We start from the raw sequence: 26,458 nt of genomic DNA on the forward strand, positions 1-26,458 counted from the left end.
TACACTTAAAGTTACAGTTGTTAAAACCGCAGCTGATAAAAGTGGTGACTCTAGAAGTACTGCATATGAGATAACTGGCCTCATACAACCAACATGCTCAAGTCTAATTAAGTCTTGAAGGAATTAATGCTATAGACTAAGCTCTCCTGCCAGACTTAGCTAGGTCACTTCCCTTCATCTTGGGAGGAAAATAATCAAGCTTATTGTTCCCTTAGTCTTCTGAGAAGCTCAGACCGCATGGCTCTTACAAGCTTTTCTCTTGTTCCTATACCAATCATTTAGGGCCTTTCACCACTGTAACTAAGCCAAGTTTTATTCCACGTGTTTTCTGAATGCTGTATGGAAAAACACATGAACCTGACATTTCGAGAGTTTGTAAGTAAACCACTTTTAACTTACCAAATGTGAGGGAAGAGGGAAACTTTGGAAGGAAGCCACAAGGGCATATTTAAAGATCTAACAGACTATATTTCCATGCTTTGCTTTGCTGCGTGTTTTGTGATTTTAAATCTCTGTTAAATCTCTGTTCTCTCACTAAATAGTACTTGCCCCAAACCTGGACCTTGACATCCAAGAATTCACCTTATAAATAATTCTCCTAATTTTCCTTACCATCAACACTACATTTGTGTTTCATTTGGTGGGTCACATGGTTGTTGTGAGGATAAAATGGGGAGGAAGAGAACCATGGATGCCACTCTGAGTTCAATGTAATAATTAGACAGATGGATAGAATTATGGGAACCAAATACTGAACTAGTTAGGCATTTGTTCTGTCCAAGTAAGGCTCTTCTGACATCTTAATAGACCATATATATATATGGCTGTTGCCCTAGGTTTGATTTATTTGCTGGTGTTCTGACGAAATGTTTCCCCCCAGCAACTCACTTGCAGAACATTCTAGTTCTTACTATCATTTAAGTGCGGTTCCATTGAAATTCAATGCCATTTACTGTAAACTGGATACAGAAATAAAGTAATCACAGATTAGTATTGTCTGTGCAACATATATGAGTGTATTCAAGTGATTCGTTTATAGCTGCTTTTGAACGGTGAATCCCCATGTCTAAATCTCACCTCACCCATGAACTCATACAGAAAAGCTACAATTATATGCCTCAGCCCACCCCCCTGCCCTGCCAGCTATCTATAATATGAGGATAATACTGGACTATAAGATTATCCCAATAAAATTGCCTCACACCTCTTAATTCAGCCTTATCCTTTTCTGAACAGCTTTGCAAATGGTGTGAGGAAAAGTGGAGGAATTGGGAGAACAAAAGGATTTCTGCTTCCAGTCGTCTAATAAATAGAGATAATAACTCAATTTTATTTTTAATATCTCAGACTGAAAGGTCAAGCAAAGCGAATATTGGAAGTCCAAGGTAACATTATCCCCTAGTAAAAGCCATTTCCCAGTGGCAGAAATGTAGCATTTGAAAACCAGCACAAAATCAAATTAGTCAGCTTTTAGACAGCGTTAAGGGCCATGGGGTGGTAATGGGGGGAAAAGCAATATTAATATCTAAATTTCTTCTGGCTCCTCGGGCTGTGAATTGAAAACTGGCTTAAAGTAAACCCAGGTAGGGGGAAAAACACAATACAATTCATAAATCTGTTACTGCTCAAAAGGCTCTTGCCTTAAATACCTAGGACAGCAATCTTCCTTGGCAAATAGTCTATTATAACAAAAGTTTCCTGGACTCCTCTGATTAAGGCCGTATCTCTGCAAATCACTCGAGAGCATGTTTAACCGTCATGCTGACTCTCTGCTTAAGTGGATATCTAGTTCAGGGCTGAGTCTTTTGTTCACCTGGCATATGTCTAGTGGGCTGCCTGATGAACAAAAGAACATTAAGTGGAGCCCTGCTTAGGCCAGGCACTGGAACTCGCCGCAGCTGGGCAAATGCCAAGGCCCCTGAGGTCCTAGATGCCAAGGACTGGCTGGATGAAGAGGAGCGGTTGGAGACACCAGCCAGGGAACTCCCAAGGGAAACCCCAGAGGAGGAAAGCTCAGAGCCAGGGGTTTGGTGGTGGGACACCAAAGAGAGGTCAGAGGGAGAAGATTGGGAAGAGGGGCTGGATGCTGAAGGGGCAACAGGGCTTAGTGAGCAGGAAGAGCCGGTGACAGGGGGCAGTTCAGACTCTGAGGTCGAAGCAGAGGAGGGAGGTCAAGAGGCTGCTGAAGAATCCAGGGAGTCCCCCTGTCCTGCTGCGACAAACTCCCCTCCCCCTGGTCTCCAAGAACGCACAGACCCTGTGTGAGTGTCTGGAGGCGCTTGGAGGATGGATGGCGGCTAACAGATTGAGGTTGAATCCTGACAAGACAGAAGTACTGTTTTGGGGGGACAGGGGGCAGGCAGGTGTGGAGGACTCCCTGGTCCTGAATGGGGTAATTGTGCCCCTGTATGACTAGGTGCGCAGCCTGGGAGTCATTTTGGACTCACAGCTGTCCATGGAGGCGCAGGTAAATTGTGTGTCCAGGGTGGCTGTCTACCAGCTCCACCTGGTATGCAAGCCGAGACCCTACCTGCCCGCGGATTGTCTCGCCAGAGTGGTGCATGCTCTAATTATCTCCTGCTTGGCCTACTGCAATGTGATCTACGTGGAGCTACCTTTGAAGGTGACCCAGAAACTCCCATTAATTCAGAATGCGGCAGCTAGACTGGTGACTGGGAGTGGCCACCAAGATCACATACCACCGGTCCTGAAATACCTACATTGGCTCCTGGTACGTTTCTGAGCACAATTCTAAGTGTTGGTGCTGACCTTTAAAGCCCTAAATGGCCTCGGCCCAGTATACCTGAAGGAGTGTCCCCACCCCCATTGTTCAGGCTGGACACTGAGGTCCAGCTCCAAGGGCCTTCTGGTGGTTCCCTCCCTGCGAGAACTGAGGTTACAGGGAATATCCAAAAGAGGGGGAGCCTTAGAGAGGGTGGAAGGCAGGTACTTTCAAATCCTTACAACTTGTCTATAGGGACAAGACCTGATGGAAAGTTTTGCTGAGTTGTATACCGTTGCCTATGGTTTTCCCAGTAGTGATGTATGGAAGTGAGAGCTGCACCATAAAGAAGGCTGATCGCCAAAGAATTGATGCTTTTGAATTATGGTGCTGGAGGAGACTCTTGAGAGTCCCATGGACTGCAAGAAGATCAAAGCTTTTTTTTAAAATGATATTTATTGAAAATTTTTAGAATTACAAAAGAGAACAAAGCAGAAAAAAGAGGAAAAAAAACAAAGAAAAAACAAACCACATCAAACAATACAAATTCAAAAAACAAAAATACACCACAAACACTCAAAAACAAATCCATCATTCTCAAATCCTCAACTGTCATTACCTTCTTTCTTTGACCTCCTCCTCCTCCCTTTTTTTGTATCCTAGTTGTTAATTGTCGCAGCAAATCCTTTCCATATTTCATAATATTCTGTCATTACATTACCTTAATCTATTTTAATCTTATCTTACTATAAAGAACCTTATAGCTTAAAACTTAAATCTTATTTTTACCAACTTCTCATAACCATAATATTCTTACATAATTCTTTAAACATTTTTGCTAAAGCCAAGTAATTTCGTTCCAACATTTTTCTAACATTCATCAATTTTATAAAACAATCCTAGTAGTAAAAAAAGAAATAAAAACAATCCAGTCTTCATCCAGCGTCCCTTCCTCCTGGTCCCGGGTTTTGTCAGTCCTTATTATCCCATCGATCTAGCGCATTAACCTGGTAACCTTGTATCCGAGGCCCTTAAGTCTCTTCCATGTCCCTTCCGCAGCTCTTCTTCATATTTATAACTGTATTTTCCTTTGTCTCCTGCTCCTTTCACTCGTGGGAACTCCAGCTTAACAATGTTTTTGACCCTTCTCGACAAATCAGCCCCTTTTCCATAGTCCACACTAAACTCCATGTGGTATTTAAGAACATGTTTCAAAATCCCTCCAAAATTAAGATCCCCCACAACCCCAAACATCTCACGGCCCATTGCCAGACTTGAAAGGTCCAAACATCCCTGCATAGGGGGGTCTATCCAACCCCCCATTTCCAAAGCAAACCAAACTTTATCTTTCCAAATCTGGCTTTTTCCAAGTTCATTTGTCAAGTCCAAAAGCTCATGTTCCTGCTGGGCCACAGCTCCCTTCATCTCTGGCACCCAAGATTCAGCAACATCCTCTTCCCTCATCTGTTCTGTCAGGGCACACTCCTGATTTAATTCCTCGGTGGGCTCCGTATAATTTCCCACTGCCTGTTCAAAATTTCTGATCGCATCAGTCATCAAGTCCGTCTTCTCATGTAACTGTTCCAGTAGGGCATTTGTTTTACAGAAAGCACGCAACAGAGCTTCTGAATACATTGTCCTGCAAGGTCAGAAGTCTATTCCCACGATTGTAATCTGTAACAGCTGCAAGCTCCCCAGAGTTGGTTACAGTTTCACAGTCTCCCTCTAGGGGGAAAACTTCTATTTGTTCTTTCTTTTAAAGACAAGTCTAACAACAAAGTTTCCTTTTTCAGATATTTTGTCAATATTTGTTCCTTTAAAATGCGAAGGGGAACAATGGAATCAATGTTTCTCTTCTTATAGCTATCTGTCAAAAAGTTTGTCTCTGGTCAATGAGCTTCAAAAAACGTCAGTCCTGACACCCCGCTCCAGGATCAGGACGGTGGAAAGTTACTTTACTTACACTCACTTCTGCAGGTCAATATTTGTTCCTTTAAAATGCGAAGGGGAACAATGGAATCAATGTTTCTCTTCTTATAGCTATCTGTCAAAAAGTTTGTCTCTGGTCAATGAGCTTCAAAAAACGTCAGTCCTGACACCCCGCTCCAGGATCAGGACGGTGGAAAGTTACTTTACTTTACACTCACTTCTGCAGGTTTAAACAGTCCGAAAAAATCCCCCCTCTTCTCCTGCTTCCGAAGGGGGGTTCAACAATTTTAAATGATGAAAGTTAATCTTTTACAAGCGATTTTCTATCTACAAAGAAACGGAAGGCTGACTTCCTGTTTAGACCTTCCCATTTCAGTGCCAAATTGAGGTAAACTTTTAAGTCCAATTTTCCTTTCCGCTCGCAAGTCCTTATTTAAAGTCCAATTGTCCGAAGTTTAAGTACTCATGTACTCACGGGTGATTATTTTAGAAGCCAAATTGTCCCAGGAAAAAGGCAGCGCTCTCCGGCAACGGCTGTACGGCTTCGCTCCACGGAAGAAGCAGTTGACTCTCAGCACCACGCCACTTCCCCCTCTTCGCTCCGGAGCCCGTTAGTGGGTTCTTTTGCGGGTTGGGGGAGAGCTAAAGGTGCCCGCCGAGTCCCATGGTCACAGGCTTCATCCGCCTGTGATTTTTGAAAGGGTCCCCGCTTCGCCGTAGCGGAAAAGACCCGTTTCGCGTGGAGCTAGTCCCTCCAGATCAGAGGGAGTCCGCCATTGCCGATGGCGCCACCCCGGAAGACCAAGAAGATCAAACCTATCCATTCTTAATCAGCCCTGAGTGCTCACTGGAAGGACAGATCGTGAAGCTGAGGCTCCAATACTTTGGCCACCTCATGAGAAGAGAAGACTCCTTGGAAAAGACCCTGATGTTGGGAAAGATTGAGGGCACAAGGAGAAGGAGACGACAGAGGACGAGATGGTTGGACAGTGTTCTTGAAGCTACCAGCATGAGTCTGATCAAACTGCGGGAGGCAGTGGAAGACAGGAGTGCCTGGTGTGCTCTGGTCCATGGGGTCACGAAGAGTTGGACACAACTAAACGACTAAAAAACAACAACAACAACAACAACAACAACAACAACAACAACATGCTATTGCCTTGAATAAAGAGTTAGCTTCACTGACAGTGAAGACCTGACATCTTTCGTGCTGACTCCAGCCCTGACAGTGGGCAGGAATGGGAAATCTCAGGCCTGGGGGTTGAATGCAGCCTTCCAGACTTTCGTGGCTCTCTCCCCAAACCATACCCCTTTCTCCCCAGGCTACACACACTTGCCAGTTGTGCTTCGCACCCACCATGAATATGTTTGCCAGGATTGAGTGTGTCCCTGAACTTGCACCATGTCTCTTGCTTGCCTGTTTGGAGAAAAGAGAAGGATGTGTGATCATATATACAAACCAGCCTACTGTATCAAGATAAAATTTACACCTGCTGCTCTGCCTACTTGTGCCACCACTGTGACCACCTGACCAGATAAATTGTCTGGTGGGGAACATGGTGAGGCAAGAGCAATTGTACACTTCAGAAACATGGGACAGAGACCAGGATTGGAGAGGAAGGATTGTATGGTCTGATGGCTTCAGTTGCGCTCGTCTGTGTTCCCGGTCCATGACGCAGCATATAATTAATGGGCTCATTTGGGGAAATTGATTTTTAGAGCTGATTAGCTCCGAATCAACAGTAAATGGCAGAGCGATGAAAGTATTTCAGAGAAATGGAGGGTTTGGGGTGGGAAATCCAGGCTGCCTAGCTGCTTGTTTTCACTTCGCATGAAGGGAAGATCAGTCGATTTAGATCTAATGAAATGGGCCTGTGAACGGCTGAAGGTCAGCGATTAGCAAGTGTGCTTATTTGGAACCGAAGACGTGGCTATTATTACCAAGTGTGATTTTCTTAGCGTTCAAGATGAAAGAGGAGCATACCTGTAATTATTGCAGTCTAACCGGAGGGAATGAGCAGAACAGCGCCAGGTCGATTTGACCTACAAGAGAAAAGTTGTTTAACACTTTCCAAAGTGACTCAGCAAGAGACTTCCCTCCTTATTCCCCCCACCATTTTAATTTTTCTTCCCCCTTGTGAGGATATGAACACTTAACCAGTCCTTGGACAACTGGGGGTCACGACTTCTCTCCCTCTGTTGCCATGAGAAAGATTTATTGCATTCTCTGCTACAGATGATGTAATCCATTACCATGCTAATCATCCTCTGCTGGAAGCATTTTTAACTAACCAAAATAGGAGACCTCAGAAATTCTATTCATAAGCAAAAAGGACTAAAGGTAAAGGGTGGAGTTTCATTTGTTTTTTGGTGGGGAGAAGGAATACTGATTTCTTTTTGATTTTCGTCCCTTGAGGGCAGAATAGTACCATTCTTTTCTGCCTTCGTCAGACCACATTTGGAATACTGTGTCCAATTCTGGGCACCACAATTTAAGAAGGATGTGTTCTTATATTGTTTTGCAAATTGTAAATTAGGTAGTTTTGATTAAAGGACTTTCTCCCCCTATCCACAGCTAAGGTGATAATGATAAGATGTACTGAATGATAAAATGTCAGTTTTCCGTAAATCAGCCTTGTGGTTTACTGGGAACTGTTATGGTTGGCAGGTACAAACATTCATCTCAATGGTCTCTCTGTGGGAGGTTAGGCCAACTGTACTGGAATAGTTGGGTCAATGGAAACAATAACTGAGTTGCTACTTGACTCAAATACCAATACGAAGATGAAAGTGTACCAGGCTTGTGTGTTGAGCACGCAGCTTTATGGAAGTGAGTTAAGGGCAACTTACACCCACCACGAGTGAAGCTTCGATACCTTCCTTATGTGCTGTGTCAGGAGGATTTTAGGCATAACATGGCAAGACAGTCTCAAAGAAAGATGTGCTCTTCCAAGCCCATATTCCCAGCGTAGGGATGTGGGTGGCGCTGTGGTCTAAACCACTGAGCCTCTTGGGCTTGCTGATCAGAAGGTTGGTGGTTTGAATCCCTACGACGGGGTGAGCTCCCGTTGCTCTGTCCCAGCTCCTGCCAACCTAGCAGTTCAAGAGCACACCAGTGCAAGTAGATAAATAGGTACCACTGCAGCAGGAAGGTAAACAGCATTTTCGTGCACTCTGGCTTCCGTCACAGTGTCCCGTTATGCCAGAAGTGCTTTAGCCATGCTGGCCACATATCTGTGGTCAAATGCCGGCTCCCTTGGCTTGAAAGCGAGATGAGCGCCGCAACACCATAGTCGCCTTTGACTGGACTTAACTGTCCAGGGGTCCTTTACCTTTTTACCTATTCCTAACCTATTCTCAGCAATGTCTACTCTGAGTAAGTATAGTTGAGCATCACTGAGGGGACGACACAGTCCTTCTCTCAGTGTGTCCATATAGCTCAATGCATGCTGGAGGTCCCGCTTCAGAACCATCAAATTACACCAGTGGTCCCCCTTCCAAGTAGATAGTTCTGGGAAGCAACTTGGATCATGTCCACATAACAAATTTTAAACATATTTAACATGCGGGGCTTTCTGTAAAGAATCCTGGTTCCTGCAGTTCACTCCCTCCCAGAGCTGAAGTTCCCAGCCCCTGTAACCAGCTTCCTTCTTTGGTGGTGAGGAACCTAGTGCTTTTAACGTGAATTGAAATGTGTTTTAAAGATATGTGCAGGTATGACCTTGCTTGCCACTCTGGGCAGTAAAATGGGCTGTAACTTCCTTGGGGCAGGGCCCCGTATCTCTCTTCCAAAACCCACAACGATGCTGATTACAATAACGGCGATAATGGATAAGTTTTGCTTGCGCAGAGAAGTCGCTGGAAGCTGCAGCAGCCTCTACGCGGAGAGGAATATATATATAGCACCGATAAATGCCGAGGAGAGAGGATATACAAATGAAAAAGGAGCCCGAGTGCAATGTGCGCTCCATATGGGATCTATGTGCTGGAATACTTTTCTGGCCTCACCAGGTGCTGAACACATGATGCTTAGCACCTGAGATGCCCAGGGTTATACTACACCTGGCGTATTAGAGCAGAAGGGAAATGGGTAACCATAGCAACCTGCTGTGGAAGGGGCCGAGGCAGGGAGATAAAACGATGAGTAGTCTTCAAAAATAAAAGTTTAGGATATATATATATATATATATATATATATATATATATATATATATGAATGACTACTTCATCCATGAAACCCAAATGGTGAAGAATTACCGCAGCGGGGGCGTAGATCGACATTTGTATCAGTAGCAGCAAATATGTATCTCACACTAGTATTTTAATACTCTAAACACCCATTTCATAATCTCCCTAGGCTGCATGATACCCTGCTTTGATTGATGCTCCCTTCAAGCGTGCTGGTGGCGGGAGGATGCGAGGCAGATCTGGCACCTGTTAATCAACTGCTCTGTTTGGTCCAGTGCATCTCACTGCTTAATTATTACAGCCCCCCCCCCCGGGATTTATGCTTTTTGTGCAGCCCTAAAGATGTCTGCAGCTGGATCGGCTCCCAATACACAGCAGTTTCGGATGCAATGATAAGCAGGGGCAGAAGACACCATTTAAGTTGCATCTCCCATTTTCTATGAAGGGAAATCTTCACAACTCCCCCTTCCTAATTGCAGGTATCAATGCTTTCTTTCTACTGGGGAAGTTGTAATGTATTGTTATAGGATTGGGTGGGGTTAGGATGGATGTCATCTTGGGGGTCCACCCTGCCGCCAAGCTTGTAGTTTTATATTTGTAAGTTAGGATTCTGTAGAAAAAGACAGCTAAAGCAATCAAACTAATAGTCTCTTAGGCTGAATCTACACATATCAAAAAACATGCTGTAAAATGCTTACTGTATTTTTCGTCCCATAGGACGCACCTAGTTTTTTGGGGGGGAAATAAAGGAAATTTCCCCCCCTTTATTCCCCCCCCAAAGCAGGTCGGGGAAACCAAACCAGGTCGAGGAACAGCGGGATGGCGGCGCTGCGCCTCCCTGCTGTCCCCCGAGCTTGTGGGGCTGGCCGATGTCTGCCCGGCGCGAGGGGCGCTCTGCTTCAGGGTGCCCCGCCCGCCGGGGGGCAGGCTGCTATCCGCAGCGTGGGGAGCCCTGCGGGGAACTCCTGCAGGGCTCCCCACGCTGCGGATGTATGCCTGGCGCGAGGGGCGCTCTGCTTCAGGGCGTCCCGCCCACCGGGCGGCAAGATGCTATCTGCAGCGTGGGGAGCCCTGCGGGGAACTCCCGCAGGGCTGCCTAGGCTGTGGAGGTGTTCCCGAAGCGCCGGGCGCTCTGCTTTCAAGGCGCCCGACGCTCCGGGAAGCAGGCTGCTATCTGCAGCCTAGACATCCCTGTGGGACCTCCCGCAGGGCTGCCTAGGCTGCGGATGTCTTCCTGAAGCCTGGAGAGTGAGAGGGGTCGGTGCGCACCGACGCCTCTCGCTCTCCAGGCTTCAGCGAAAGCCTGCATTCGCCCCATAGGACGCACCCAGATTTCCCCTTCATTTTTGGAGGGGAAAAAGTGCGTCCTATAGGGCGAAAAATACGGTAATTTTTTTTATTATAATGCACTTAGAACACACTTAAAACGTTATACAGTGGAACTTCGGTTTTTGAGCGTCTCAGAAGTCAACAATTTTGGAACCCGAATGCTGAAAACCCGGAAGTAATTGCTTCCATTTTTGAATGTGCCTCGGAAATCGAAAGGAAGTTTTCCAATGCTCCTCGGAATCGAACGGCTTCTGAGGCATGTTTCTCAATTTTCACCATTGAAATTGCTGACAGCCATTTGCGCCTCGGTTGTCCAAATGTTTTGGAAGTCGAACGGTCTTCCGGAACGGATTATGTTCGACAACCGAGGATCCATTGTGTTTGTAGTTGTATGGCTGAGTCCCTAGTTGTTAATGGCTCCAGCCAAATTTGTTAAGTACCTCTTTGCATGTCTTCTTATAAGGACCACAGGAAGTCGCCATATATACGTACTATTAGTTGGAGAAGTAAGGATGCGGGTGGCAATGTGGGTTAAACCACAGAGCCTAGGACTTGCTGATCAGAAGTTTGGTGCTACAACAGCAGCAAGAATACTCATTGCGAAATACTGGAAGACACAAGATCTACCTACCAGGGAAGAATGGCAGATGAAGTTGATGGACTATATGGAACTGGCGGAAATGACTGGCAGAATTCGAGACCAGGGAGAAGAGTCGGTGGAAGAAGATTGGAAAAAATTTAAAGTATACTTACAGAAACATTGTAAAATTAATGAGTGTTAGAAGGATGCGGGGATGAATTAACATGGTTTTAGTAGAAATGCAACAAAGAATTAAGTAAAAGTTGATTGACATTGGGTTAAATGGAAAAAATTTAAGGTTAGATCGTTAAAACTATAGAATCAAAATTGAGAAAGATGGGAAGAACTTGCTGAAATAGTGAATTGAACTAGAATACAAAAAAAGGGAGGTGTGAGGAGGTCGATGAAATAAGTTAAGGAAAGGCAAAGACATGGAATATTGGATGTGTTTTTTAGCTTCTTTTTTGTCTGGTTTCTTTTTTTGCTGTATAATTGTATGGTTTTTATATGTTTTATGTGTTTTGTTATTGTTTTTTCCTACTTTATTGTTATTTCTTTTTTTCTTCTGTAACTTTTAAATTTTTAATAAATATCATTAAAAAAAAAAAAAGAAGTTTGGTGGTTCGAAGCCCCGCGACAGGGTGAGCTCCCGTTGTTTGGTCCCAGCTCCTGCCAACCTAGCAGTTCAAAGTGCAAGTAGATAGATAGGTACTGCTCCGGTGGTAAGGTAAACGGCATTTCAGTGCACTGCTCTGGTTCGCCAGAAGCTGCTTAGTCATGCTGGCCACATGACCCGGAAGCTGTACACCGGCTCCCTCAGCCAGTAAAGCGAGATGAGCGCTGCAACCCCAGAGTCAGTCACGACTGGACCTAATGGTCAGGGGCCCCTTTACCTTTACCTAGCTGGAGATGCATAGAGAAGGTGGACTAAAAGCAGCAGGCCTTTCCCCTGCCCAGGTTGGAGGCATTGTCATCAGTAAAAGAACAATATACTTGGGGATTGCCTTGTCTTGAGCTGAGGTGAGAAGAGACACAGAGGCTCAAACTCGCTTTCTGTGCTGCATCGTCAAAACTTTGAGGGTCCCCTAGTAAACCTCAATGGGGCAGCAAAATCTGCCTGCGTATTCATGTTGTGTGAGCCCTCCTCACACCATACATCACAAGGACCCCACAGTCTCCAGTGACCTTCATACAAGGAGCACGGGAAGCTGCCCTAACAGAAACAAGTCCCTTCCAGCTCTACCTGCAGATGCCAGAGATTGAACCAGGGACTTTCACATGCAAAGAATGTGCCATATTCTTGAGCTGTGGCCTTCCATTGAGTTTCCAAGGAAACGGCAACATGAAGTAGGTGCAAACACTTGCAGTGTTGCCTTACCGCTCAGAGACTAAGGCTGGATGCAACCAGCAGTTTGCATCACAACGGGAAGGCAGCAAAACAACTAGGTAACTCAAGAAAAGACACACAAGGTGTGCATCACATTGTCAAGAAATTAATCCTGTAGAGGACTTTCCAGGAAACCTGTTTCCCATTTTAGCAATGGACAGAAAGTGTAGAGATGTTAAAAAGTTGACCTTAAGGCACTGATGGGGAACTTGTAGCCCTCCAGAGGTTGCTGGACTGCAACTCCCATCAGCCCCCAACAGCACTGCCTGTGGCCAGGAATGATGGGACTTGTAGTTGAATTGCATCATAGAATCATGGAGTCATAGAAATGCATGCAAACGGTCATCTAGCAATATAGAAACCTGCAACATAGAAACCACAGCTAAAGGCCTCCAATGCCATCTTCTGAGATAGCCTATTCCACTTTTGAACTGCAATTACCACCAGGAATTCCTTCCTAACATTTAGTTGGAATTTCCTTGTTTGTCATTTGACTCCATTGGTTTGGGCCCTACCCTCTGGAGCAGCAGGAGACAACCTTGCTTAATGTGACATCTCTTCAGGTATTTGAAGATGGCTATCATATCACCATCTTCTCTTCTGCAGGCTAAACATACCCAGGTCCCTCAACCGTTCTTCATAAGGCTTAGTTTCCAGACCCTTGATCATCTAACTGCAGATTCCGCACTAGCTTTAACACAGGCATCCCCAACCTTCGACCCTCCAAATGATTTGGACTACAATTCCCATCATCCCTGACCCCTGGTCCTGTTAGCTAGGGATCATGGGAGTTGTAGGCCAAAACATCTGGAGGGCCGCAGGTTGGGGATGCCTGCTTTAAGGTAAAGACCAGTGGAGGGATTTGAAGAGGGGAATATATATGATGAGAAGCAGCCATTTATCTTTTTTTTCTTTAATCATGGTAATTATTCTAGCCACCACCTGCTTAGGACTCCAAGAGAGTTTTGTTTTTCAATAACAAATCTTGCCTAAATGAAGGCATTGACATTATGTCTCTGCAAGGGCAATTTACTCCCCACAGTAATTTTGACTTCATTTGTTTTACATGGAGTGATATTTTAATCATCCCTTTGGTGCTTATTGATGAGGGCTTCTCCGCAATATGATGAGCAGATTAGTTTAAAGCGATCCCCAGTGAATTTAAAACAATAACAGGGGAAATGAGAAGACACTAAAACAAATCAAGAAATGTATTAGATTTAATAAAAGGCCATCTAATAATTTTCTTGCATTTACAAAACAAAGTAAAAAGTAAAAAAAAAGAAAAAAGGATTGTGTTCTCCACAATGGAAGGACAGGATACACAATAGACAGCCAAAACGTTATAGTGTCCATCTTTCTCAAGTGGCAGGTGGAGCCAAATTGCTGTGTTAGCTGCACTGAAGTGACCTCCCTGGGCACAAGCCTGGGCAGTGTGTATGGAGGTCCTGGGCTGCCCAAACAATAAGACCCCCTTGATGTGGTCCGAAGGAAAGCAGAACAATATGTTTGGCACCAGCTTGGCTGCAGGAGTTGCAGGAAGGAGGAGTACAAGGCACCATCCCACTATCTTAGTGACTCCACGCCGGGTGTGTGTAGGGCTTACTCCTCAGCCTTTTCTTCTCCTGAATATATCCCACAAGGCAGTGCAGGCAGTGGAGGTTTAGGATCAGAGTTTTCTTTCTCCTGGATGTAGTTGGACTCCAACTTCCATCATCCCCAGCCAGCATGGTGTCCCATTGTGCCAGAAGCAGTTTAGCCACACTGGCCACACGACCCGGAGAGCTCTCTGTGGATCAGCGCCACAACCCCATAGTCACCTTTGACTGGACTTAACTGTCCAGGGGTCCTTTACCTTTATTTTTTTACCTTTATGGGGTTTGGTGTTTTATATGGATGTTGATGTTTTCCATACTGTACTTAATTTTTCTTGTCTTCCATATTCTTTTTTGCTTTCTGTCACTAAACCGTTTTGTGTGTGTTTTCTGATGAAAAGCAGCGTATAAATGCTTGAACTAAATCAATACCTCCCACCTCAATTAGTTCTTTCACTCTCACTCACTAAGAAAGGGTCTCAGTTCTCCTCTGCCACCTGCAATCACTGGTCCAGGGTTGAGGAACCTGATGTTCACCAGATGTTACATGCTGGCTGGACACCATGACTGGCAAGCCCAAGAGGCTCTGTGAGTTAGACCACAGCACCACCCGCATCCTTCAAATCCTATATCAGGTATGCTCCCAGGCTCTACCATCCTCCTATTTACAAGCCAAAAGAGCATACAAACAGACTTTAAAACTGGCCAAACGTGAGTGGTATCTAAAGCGTTGGCAAGCCTTGATTGCGGCCTCTAGATCCCGCAGACCACAGGAATTTTGGGCTTTGATAAACAAAAGAGGAAGGAAGTACCCACTGACGATTATCCCTGCGCCCACATGGGAACAATTCTTGAGTAAATATTTCTCCTTGGCAGAGGAATCCAACTCATCCACTGAATTCTGAGCCGATCATCTACCTTTGTGGCCCTCTACCGACCCAGACCTGATAATGGACTTGATATTAGATCTGAAAACGGGCAAAGCCCCCGGGCCGGATCTAGTCCCTGCTGAGGCTATTGTTGCGCAACCGAGGTGGTGGGCTGAAATCCTGGCCAAAGTCTTTGATGCAATTAATTCTACGGGGCTTATCCCTAGGTCATGGAAGGAGGCCGTGATCGTGCCAGTCCATAAAAAGGGTCCCCCTGCTGACCCGGAGAACTATCGGAACATCAGCCTCTTGTCTATCATCGGGAAAATCTATGCAAAATTTTTGCTGTCTAAGCTGTCCCATTGGGCAAACGACTCAAATTTGATTGGCCACGAGCAAGCGGGCTTTAGGAACAATTATTCGACCACTGACCATATGGTAATTATGTATCATCTTGCCAGAAAATATTCTGCCCCGAGTCGGGGGCGCCTATGTGTCGCTTTCATAGACCTAAAGGCCGCCTTCGACAGTATCCCAAGAAACTGTCTATGGAAGAAATTAGAGAGATGGGGCATAGATAGAAGGCTGTTATGGCTTATAACTCAATTACACCATGGGTCGTCGGCTAGAGTGAGACTCACACCGGCGGGAAACCTATCCAACGAGGTCCCAATAAACAGAGGTGTGCGCCAAGGCTGCATTTTGGCCCCACTCCTCTTCAACTTGTTTATTAGCGATATGAAGCTCTTTCTGAATGAGTCTCAAGCCAACATTCATGCCCCCCGCCTAGCTGATTTTCGCTGCCCTCTGCTCCTATATGCCGACGATGCAGCGATCCTTTCCTACTCTAGAGTCGGTTTATGCAGAGCTCTAAAGATTTTTGCGGCTTATTGCAAACTCAACCATCTGACAATTAATCATGGGAAATCTAAAGTCCTGGTCTTTACCAGGTCTCGGAAAACTTACAGCTGGAAGTTAGATGGAGTCCAATTAGAACAGGTTTTCAAATTTAAATACCTGGGAGTCTTTTTTCACTACAACCTAAGCTGGAAGCCACAGATACAGTATTTACTAAACAAAGGGAAAACAATACTTTATACTCTACTCCAATTTTTTGCGGCCGACGGAGCCTCCCACATCCCTTCTGCATTGAAGGTGTACCATGCAAAAGTGGTTTCCACCCTCTGTTATGCTGCCCCGCTCTGGGCCCCAGGGTCCAATTTAACATCGTTGGGGACATTGCAGAATCAGTTTCTCCGTCGCCTCCTGAAACTCCCCATGTGTGTGAGCAACGCAGCCATACGTCTGGAGTTAAGGATTGCATCATTGGAGACTGTCATCTGGAAGCGAGTCTTTGGTTATTGGCTGTCCAGCTGGCATAGGCTTCCCGACCATTACCTTTTTCAGTGCCTCTGGCGGGACGACTTTGTCAATCCGTGGGTAGGAAAAATCCATACCAAACTTCTGAGCATCGGAATTTCCCCAGCAGACTCCTTAAAGATGAACTTACGCTCAGCCAAAAGCCTTATTGAGCAAAGATTAGCAGACATTGAAAATCAACACAACCTCGCCGGGGGTGGGGGTGTCTGCTCCCCCAGATATCACGGAATAACCCCACCACTTGGCCTTCCATCATACATGTCATCTCTTTCATCTGTACCACACCGACTTGCATTTATTCGTGCAAGGTTCAATGTCCTTCCATCGAACCTGCTGAGCCACAGATTTTCCAAGGGTTTGGTGTCTCCGCTATGCGTGTGTGACGGGAAAACTGTTGATTCTCTCCCACATATAATGTTCAACTGTCCCCTACATAGCATAGCCAGGACTAAATTCCTGGGTCCTGCTTTACTGCGCTTGGTTGGCAGGCCTGTTGAGTCACATGCCGCACTACTTTTGCAGGATACAGATCCTTCTGTAACTCTGCAGGTGGCGAGATTCCTGAATGCGGTTATCTCACACACAAAAACTGTTCGGATTATTTACACCGGACAAGAGGGTACACAGAGACTGAACATGGAGCCCGGCACCACTTCCGTTGCGAAACTCTGCAAGCTATCCGTGCCTCCCGCAAAAATCCTCCTCAGGCCTCTTTCTCTTGCCGGTAGCAGAGCGAAACACAGCGGTGAGAAGCAGAGTGCAGCACGTGTGGAATAAATCAGAGCAGACACAAGGCAGTCCTTATCTACTCTTGCCTTTTAATCATGTAGAATAACATCATAAATTCAGACCTGGCGAGAACTGACACATTCTCCCTTTCGCATCGCGTCCGAAAGTCAGACTGAAACACACGGAGTCAAACCCCTCCCTTAAGTGTTTCTAACCACGCCTCAGGAAAGAGACGTCACCAGAACTCTTTAACTCTGTGAGTTCTGAAACCATTAACACCCCCTCTCGTCACGAATCCTGAGGGAAACTGTGAACCCCTATTTACAGACCTCTTTGAGTTCAACTCACCTCCCATTGCCTTTTGCCTCCCACTGGCATCTATCCCAGGCAATTGTTGAATCCCTTCCACACTCCCAGAATCACACTGTGCGAAACCAACCCACGCACTGGTGACCTGAAACCTCTCCGGTGGAATCCCCTTTGTGGTCCGAGTTGACCGCCGGAGCACAACCTCGGGCGTTCCTCCTGACCCACTGGGGTCAGCAAGTGTGTCTCCAGCAAGCTCAGAAGACTCCCCCTCTGACTTGCTGCGTCTTCGGGCCTCCCGCACTTGGCTAACAGGAGATGAAGGCTCACTCTTGGGTTCTCTCTTAACCTGTGGAGAAACCCACCCCTGTGCTTGACCATCATCAGCAACCTGGTCTTCAGCAACAGGCTCCGCCTCTGCCTCTCCTTCCTCCCTTTCTTCCCCTTCAGAATCGGACAGACATTCTGAGAGAAAATCAGGACCATACCTAGGCTGTGACCAACCATCCTGCTCAAAGAACTCAGCATGCTTGCTGACCAGCAGCGTGGTCTGATCACCCTCTGGGTATGCAAACTTCCACCCATTTGTTGCAGGATCATACCCACAGAAAATCATGTCCTGGTACCTAGGACCACCCTCCTTCCGTTGCGCTGTTGGTATTGGCACTGAAGCCTTGGAACCAAACGAACGGAAGAAATGCACCTGTGGCTTCCTCTTGTGCAACAGAAAATACGGTGTGTCACCTACATCGTGATTGTAGGACCTGTTAAAAACAAAGCTGGCAAACTTCCCAGCCTCACTCCAAAAGCTCTGAGGCAGCCCAGAGTCACACAGTAAAACCCTGACAACTTCAGCCAGTGCTTCACTCCTGTGCTCTGCCACGCCTCTCTCTTGAGGAGACTTTGCACCCGTCACCTGGTGACGAATTCCCTTTTCCTTGAAGAACTCCTTCAGAGCAGACCCAGTGAACTGTGACCCACGGTCGCTCCTGAACTCTTGCACCTTGGTGGAGAACCTTAGTTCCACCTCCGCAACCCAATCCTGGATGAGTTGCGCCGCCTCTCTCTGCGACCTGAGAGAAAAAGACCATAAATTCTGGGTAAAATCATCCGATATCAATAGCTGAAACCTGGCCCCACCCAGACTCTCACACTCCATTGGTCCTGTAAGGTCTGTGTGAATCAACTCAAAAGGTTTTGTGGTTACCCTCTTTACCCCGGGAAACCTGCACCTTTTTACCTTGCTGCATGCCCTGCACACTAGGGATCCCTCACATGGCGTGATTTTACAACCTTTGGTGCAGCCTGGCAGCCTCTTAACATCCTCCAGACAAGCATGAGACATTCTCTTGTGCCATACATGAACACATGAATCATGGCTGGGAACACTAGCACACTGCGCCTGTGCTTTCCCTGCATTCCCACCACCCTCCAGAGGTGTTTCCAGAACAAAGAGATTGTCCTTGCTCTCCACGTTGACAAGTTGCCTCCCCCCTCTGAAAATGGAACAGGTGTTATTTTCAAAACAAATTTTGTATCCCTGCTTCGCCAGAGCAGAAACCGATAACAGGCAACACTTCATCCCTGGTACAATGAAGCACTCCAGCTCAGCCTGCAAAACAGAAACATATACATTTGCTACTTTAGATACATTTCGTTTTTTCCCGTCAGCGAATTTACAAGTCATTCCAGTCGAAAAAGCCCTGCAATTCCGCAGCTCCCCAGCAGATGGCGTTATCAGGTGATGACTCGCTCCTGAGTCCAGCACCCACTTCACAGTTGTGTCCCTGCTGGCATTGCTCTGTAGCGTTGCCATGCCAACAAACGTCTGGCTGCACCTGTCCTTGGCAGCTTCCGTAACCGCAACTTCCTGCGTTCCTCTGAAGACTGGACTTATCTTAGAGTTCCCAGACAGCTCTGCAGCACGTATCTCCCTCTGCAGCAGATGGCTGGCCTTGAAGCCGTCAGTACTGTCCTGTTTCCCAGGCTTCGACTCACGACGCAAACAACTCTTGGCAGCCTTTGGAAAAAGAGGCTTCTCTGAGCTTTTACTGCTCACCGCCCCCCCACTGCTCCCAGGGCTCCCAGGACGCCTTCCTGCACCCCCAGTGATGGGTAAAGGGCCCCCAGCAGCTTGCTTCTCTCCAAGCTCCTCACGCAGACATGTTGCATCACCCACGCAGCTTTTAGACTCTGCTAAACCAGCAGCACCAGCAGCAGTGGCAACAGTCCCTTCGCCCCCCTCAGGGGTCCCACAGCCTTTCCCAGCTGTGCACCGGCTTTCCGTGCTTTCTTGCCTTTTTTTCTGTCCTGATGCAGCCATCTCCAGGCCCTTGCTCCTGCCCCCAGCTTTACACGCTTCCTGGAGAGCTACCCAAGCGACCTCAGGCTTCCTTGCATCCAGAACAATAGGCCTCAAATCAGCACTGACGTTCTCAGCCAGAAAAGTAAGCACACGCTCCTCAGCTTCACGTTGGCTTGCACCAGCCCCAGCTGACGTAGACATCGGCGTGACTGTTTCCCAGAGCTTGGCTCCAACTAGGGACAACTCTGCTAAATAACTCCACTCTAACCACGAGTTAATAGTTAGTTTCGCACACGGCAGCTTAAGCTCAAAGCCGTGTTCCTGGGACTGAGCCATCTCCTCCTCCCCGGGGGCTGAGCTTACTCACGTCTCCCGGCTCCGGCAGATCGGCTTCTCCTCCCAGCGAGCTCCTTCCAGCTTCAAAGACACAGCTCCAGAGCTCCAGCTGGACCCCAGCAACTTTCCTGCTGGCTTCCCCCACACGTGGGACGTTCCTGCAATGCTTCAAAGCTTTGGCGAGCACCCATAACCTGTTCGGATTATTTACACCGGACAAGAGGGTACACAGAGACTGAACATGGAGCCCGGCACCACTTCCGTTGCGAAACTCTGCAAGCTATCCGTGCCTCCCGCAAAAATCCTCCTCAGGCCTCTTTCTCTTGCCGGTAGCAGAGCGAAACACAGCGGTGAGAAGCAGAGTGCAGCACGTGTGGAATAAATCAGAGCAGACACAAGGCAGTCCTTATCTACTCTTGCCTTTTAATCATGTAGAATAACATCATAAATTCAGACCTGGCGAGAACTGACACATTCTCCCTTTCGCATCGCGTCCGAAAGTCAGACTGAAACACACGGAGTCAAACCCCTCCCTTAAGTGTTTCTAACCACGCCTCAGGAAAGAGACGTCACCAGAACTCTTTAACTCTGTGAGTTCTGAAACCATTAACAAAAACCACCAAAAACAACAACAACATCAAAAACTAATCGGACAGTTTTGAAGAGAGTGCATGTCGGATCTTGTCTTCAGTTTTCCTTTTTCTGGGATCCGTCCCTTGGAGCTCTCCGGGCCCCAAGCTGTTATCTGGCTCTGCTCAATGACCCACCCCTGCATCATGGTGTTCACCTTCTGGTGCCGAATATATCGGTCTTTATGCCTCTGTGCTTTTATGTTTGTACATCCTTTATGGGCTAATAGCCGTAAATAAATAAATAAAAATAAATGCTCACTCAGTATCCACATTTACTAACACATCGGTACCTCAGGCAACCAGCCCCTTAACACCTTCATTTGGCTCAACTGTCCTGCTTGAAGTGGGACACACCGGAATTAGAGAAGCTATCCCAGCTTCTGTTTGGATCCCAGGATCTCCTGTTTTGCCTCCTGCGAGAGAGCACCCCCCCCACACCAATTTTTGGGAGCTGTGCTCTCAGGTTTCCACAAGTCTATGGCCCAGAAGGACACCCATTTTTTAAAAAAAATATTTTATTAAAGTTTTCTTGGTTTACGAAGGTATGCGCAATGTCTCTTTTTTCAAGTTACATTTTCCATAGGGCAGTTTCATTTGTTGAGACATTAGGGTTACATTAGGAAGAAAAAAAGGGGAGAAGAGGTGGAGGGGGCCATGGTGGGTGGGGGTGGGGTCGGGAGGCAATATTTCTATTTTTCTTAATGTATGTGTGGGTTTTTGTGACAGCGTTGTTTGTGCAGGTTCTCTTTGCTATTCGCTTGTGTTCCTTTGGCGGTGAGAGAAATTGTGCTTGGCCTGGGGTGCGGTTGCTTGTTTGTGGGTTGGCTGTGGTGAACTTTGTTTTCGTGTGTGAGTGGGGTGTGTGTGTGTGTGTGTTTGAATCAGGTTAGCCATATTGATTCATATGCTGTTGGTGGATTCTTGTCATCGTCTTGTTGGGCTGTGTATGCGATGAAGGGGAGCCATACCGGGGTGAAGGTATCGTCTTCTATTTGAGAAGGACACCCATTTGAGGGGCCATGCTCTCGTGCGAGTCACTTGGCTCCTGTGAGTGTGTCCCTCCCCCCCAAAGATGCAAATCCCAATTTTCCTCTGCAGTATGTTGGCGGGTATGTTTCACCCACCCTCACATATTCTCAAGAATGACAAATCTCAGAAATCCCCTGGGAACAGAGGACTGACATAAAACACTGGCAGTCCAACGCCGAGACTGAAATCAAATCCACTCTAGACCCATGCAACATTCATGTTGCTGTTGTATTCCTCAGTCTACTTTCGCGAGATCATTCACCTGAAGATTGCAAGGATTGAACCCAGAACCTCTGTTGTAAACAAAATCTGTCCTTTTCCCCTTATGGGGTATCCAAGAGCCCGTATAGAGTCCTTACGTGGGTTCCCTATTGGTAGGAGAAAATAACAGAGGCCAACCAGAGAATATTGAGGAGCAAAGCAGCTAGTAAGCCTGATCTTTATTAAAGCTTTTGCAACAGGGTGCTCCCCTCACATGCAGGAAAGGAGAAGGACCCAGAACAAAGGTGTGCCTGCCCTTATATAGACATTTTAAATTCCCTGCCCTGGAGCTCAAGACTACACCTCCATACATCATACATACATCACAGAAGGGGTGTAACCCAAGACCACCCCCCACAAACATCATACCTACATCACAGAAAAGGTGGTCTACAACAGAAATTTGAATGTTGTTTTTCCTGTCTGCTGGGTTATCTATTAATGCCTTATCTTATTGCCTTTCCTGGAAGTCTGCCCATTCCTTTGAAATGGTGATTACCCAATTCCTGCCCTCCCTCCTTGCAGAGAAAACATTTGGTCAGTTTGGGAGTCAAAATAGTTTCAGGACGGTCTTCCTGTGCTGCTCCAGACATGTGGTCCACGTATCTATGTTTGTGCTTGGTTGGTACATTTATGAACATTATATATATATATAAGACCTTAATTTTTTTATTACACCTTTCCCCTGCTAAACACCAGCTTTGATCTTGAACGGTAGCATCTCCTCGGAGGAGCTTACGAAGGAGTCTTCTTTTGTGGGCGGCAGTCAGAATGCTTTTGTTTCCAGAGACTTAGTTTATGAATTTTCTGCTGATTTGAGAACAGGAATTGCAAATTTAAATTATTTGGAAATCCTTGGTAGAAGTTACAGTGCTTCCCTACTTCCATAGTCTTCCGATTAAAAAAAAATTGTGTCCGAGGGTGTGCGGGTGCAATAAGATTATGCATTTGTTGGATAAATGATAATGAACAGGTAGAAAAGGCACATCTGTATCTGCTGTAGTTAATGTCGGGAAAGCCGCAGGGTTTCATTTTGCTGCTTTCATTTCCCCTTCTCTACATTTAGTCCCTATTCACATTAAAACGGGGCTGGGCCCCTCCTCTGCCTCCCTCCCTCTCCCTCTCCCTCATTTGGTACAAGAAAGATTATGCACAGCACTGATACCTTATTACTTCATTCGGTTCACTGGTTGGATAAAGCTCACAATCTTTACCAGTTGGGTTAGAGCATTAAAAAATGTCTTACGATAAGTGAGCTGAAAGGGGGAATCAAGCAGATGGGATTCTTAGGCCAAGCTGACTCCAAGGCTTGGAGGAGGGGAGGAAAAAAGGATAAGAAATTCAGGAAGGGATTAGATCATTTTATTTATTCTGCTGTGTGGTTCCTTTGCACAAATTTGCACACGCTGGTAAAAAGAAGGCGCTCACCTGATTCTTCATATCATCAATGGCTACTGGACTCAGTAGCTTGCTCCATCTCCACTGTCAGGGATCCTACCTAAAGTTATCAGAATGATCAGAACTGCAGCAGGGAGGTAGGTGGGAAAGACGTTAACCCTTTCTGCCCCGGCTCCAGTCCCGATTTTTTTTTTTTTTTAATTGCTTCTCTGAAACTCCTTCCCTGGAGAAGCTAGACTGGCTCCCTCCATGATGTCCTTCTGCTAGCAGGTGAATACTTCCTCTTTTCAACGGGCTTTTTAGGAACTGCTTTTAATGAAAGGGCTGGTGCCGTGCTGCTTTTATCGTATTTTTTGGTATGGTTTACAAAAAGCGGTTTCACACGTTTATATAGTTTTAAATCTATTGCCGTTTAGTTGTTTTTTTAATGATCGTTTCCTCCACCCCCAATGTTTTTAGCGATTCCTGTTTTTCTCTGTAAGCTGCCTCGAGTCCCGTCAGGGAAAAAAGGCATGGATAGCTCAGTTGGTTAGAGCGTGGTGCTGATAATGCAAAGGTTGCAGGTTCGATTCCTATATAGGACAGCAGGGTCCCTTGCAACTCTACAATTCTATGATCCTATGATTCTATAGGGACTTGGGTGGCGCTGTGGGTTAAACCACAGAACCTAGGGCTTGCCGATCAGAAGGTTGGCAGTTCAAATCTCTACAAGGGGGTGAGCTCCTGTTGCTCGGTCCCTGCTCCTGCCAATCTAGCAGTTCGAAAGCACGTCAAAGTGCAAGTAGATAAATAGGTAGCACTCCGGCGGGAAGGTAAACGGCGTTTCCGTGTGCTGCTCTGGTTCGCCAGAAGCAGCTTAGTCATGCTGGCCACATGACCCGGAAGTTGTACGCCAGCTCCCTTGGCCAATAAAGCGAGATGAGCGCCGCAACCCCAGAGTCAGCCACGACTAGACCTAATGGTCAGGGGTCCCTTTACCTTTATGATTCTATAAAATGAGGTGGCTGCCTCAGGCGGCAGATCCTGGGGTACGCAGTACAGGTTCCCCTTGGCCCCTCTGGCTGTTCCTGACCTCCTGAGCCAGCCCCCCAGCAGTGGGAAAGCTTACTTGTTCCTGGCTGTAATGTCTGCCCTAAGCTGCGCAAGAACCTTTTGTCCTCAAGCACGACAAAAATCACTATCCCATTGCCGGTGCTAAAGTGAGATTCCGCTGCCAGTATGGCCAGCTTCTGTATGTTGAATCTGAGGGCAGCCAAATGTTTTGAGTTGACTCCAAGACACTGATATAGAGTGACCACTCCTGGACCACTCAGCCTTCCTGCCTGAATGGGGGCCAGCTGAGTAAGGCTTAAATGAGGCTCATCTGGAGCTGTCATTGTCCTGCACTGGTCAGTAGAAAGCAGATATCCAATTCCAGATATTATGGAGAAGTTCAGCACTTTAGGATCTGGGAGAGCTGCAAGCATGAGCTCCCCAGCTAGAAGGATGTTGTCCCCACAGGAGCCTGACCTCAGCTGAATGATACGATAATCTTTATTGTCATTGTCCCATACAGAACAACGAAATTGAAAAAATCTACATCAGACATTCAAAAACCAACAAGCCCGCTATCCCAGCTATCCCAGCCTGGTTAACCCCCTAAAACCTCTGATACCCCATAATTAAATACAATATACTCCCACAGAGACTACCTTACACTGTGTTTAAAACCTAAATTGCATTTGGATAGAAACTGTTTCTCAGGTGGGTAGTCCTAGTCTTTATAACCCTGTACCTTCTTCCAGAAGGCAGAAGCTGAAAGAGATCATTTCTGGGGTGTGCACTATCTCTGCAGCTTTCTTATGATACCTGGAAGCATAGATTTGATCTAAGGTGGGAAGAGTGCACCCAATTATTCTCTCCGCAGTCTTTACAACCCTGGACAGCATTGTTTTCCCCCTGACCATGCAGCTCCCAAACCACACACACAGACCATAAGTTAATACACTCTCAATAGTACAATGGTAAAATGCCACCAACAGGTCCCTTGAGAGATTATTTTTCCAGAGTATTCTCAGAAAATACAACCTCTGCTGTGCTCTCTTCATCAGGTCTTTACTGTTTTCTCCCCAGGTTAGTTCATCTCTCAACTCCATTCCCAGAAATCAAAACACCGAGACCTGTTCCACACACTTCCCCTCAATAATGATCAACTTGAACAACTTCAATCCCAACTTCAATCTCTTGAACAACTTCAATCCCAGAAGGTGCTGACGAATTAATGGAGGACGAACCATCAATGGCTACCAGCCACAATGGCTGCGGTTCATCTCCATTTTTGGAGGCAGTATGGTTGGCCGCTGTGAGAAAAGAATGCTAGACTAAATGGGCCATTGGCCTAATCTACAAGGCTGTTGTTGTTGTTGTTAAAAATTGCATACCACCCTATACCCATAGATCGGTTGTCAATCGGCCAAAGGCCTGGCTAAAGGGGAACATTTGTTCCTAGCACCCAAAGGTGTGGTGTAGTGGTTAAGAGCGGTGGACTCGTAATCTGGTGAACCGGGTTCGCTTCCCCGCTCCTCCACATGCAGCTGCTGGGTGACCTTGGGCTAGTCACACTTCTTTGAAGTCTCTCAGCCCCACTCACCTCACAGAGTGTTTGTTGTGGGGGAGGAAGGGGAAGGAGAATGTTAGCCGCTTTGAGACTCCTTCAGGTAGTGATAAAGCGGGATATCAAATCCAAACTCTCCTCTTCTTATAATGAAGGTGCCAGGTGAACCTCCCTGGGGAGAACATTCCACAAATGAGGAGCCACTACAGAAAATACCTGTTCTTGTTTTGCTACCCTCTGGACCTCTTGTGGGGGAGGCACTTGAAGGAAGGCCTCAGATGATGAATGCAAAGTCCAGGACGGTTATATGGGGGAAAGGCAGTCCTTGAGGTATTGCGGTCCTGAGCCGTTTAAGGCAGCTTCCTGTGTCCTTATCGATGATTCTATAAATTTTTATTCAGTTTTCCTTTTGCTTATATTGGCTACAACCATGATTACAAATTTACAGTTTTTGAACCTCCACCAGCACCTCCCACAATCATCCATTTTTCTTATTTTCCCGCATTTCCTATATAGTATTGCTGGTTTACCATTATCTTACACCTCTCTAATTCTGTCATACAATATACCTTATAGTATTACAAAGTCTCTTTAAACCCCACTAGCGTTGTTTGTTGATCACATATAGATTCCAGATATGCCGCAAACTTCCCCCAGTCCTCGATGAATTTTTGATCTTTCTGATATCTTATTCTTCCAGTCATTTTGTCCAATTCTGCGTATTCTATGAGTTTCATCCTCCATTCGTTCAAGGTCGGCATTTCCTCCTGTCTCCACCTCTGGGCCATCAGTATTCTTGCCGCTGTGACAGCGTATTGGAACAGTTTGTAGTCCTGTCTTTTTATCTCTCTTCCTGTTATACCTAGCAGGAAGGATTCTGGCTTTTTCAC

At 46.4% G+C, this 26,458-nt stretch overlaps 1 long non-coding RNA gene across 1 annotated transcript; it reads left to right on the plus strand.

Moving 5' to 3' along the window:
• The first annotated feature begins 332 nt into the window (after positions 1-332).
• On the plus strand, positions 333-25,867 carry LOC308474778. The gene is made up of 3 exons (XR_013984953.1): positions 333-375; positions 25,088-25,221; positions 25,724-25,867. It is a non-coding gene; the product is annotated as an uncharacterized lncRNA (long non-coding RNA).
• The last annotated feature ends 591 nt before the right edge of the window (positions 25,868-26,458 follow it).

This window comes from Podarcis pityusensis (genome assembly GCF_964106645.2).
Source record: "Podarcis pityusensis genome assembly, chromosome: 3".
Taxonomy (NCBI): Eukaryota; Metazoa; Chordata; class Lepidosauria; order Squamata; family Lacertidae; genus Podarcis; species Podarcis pityusensis.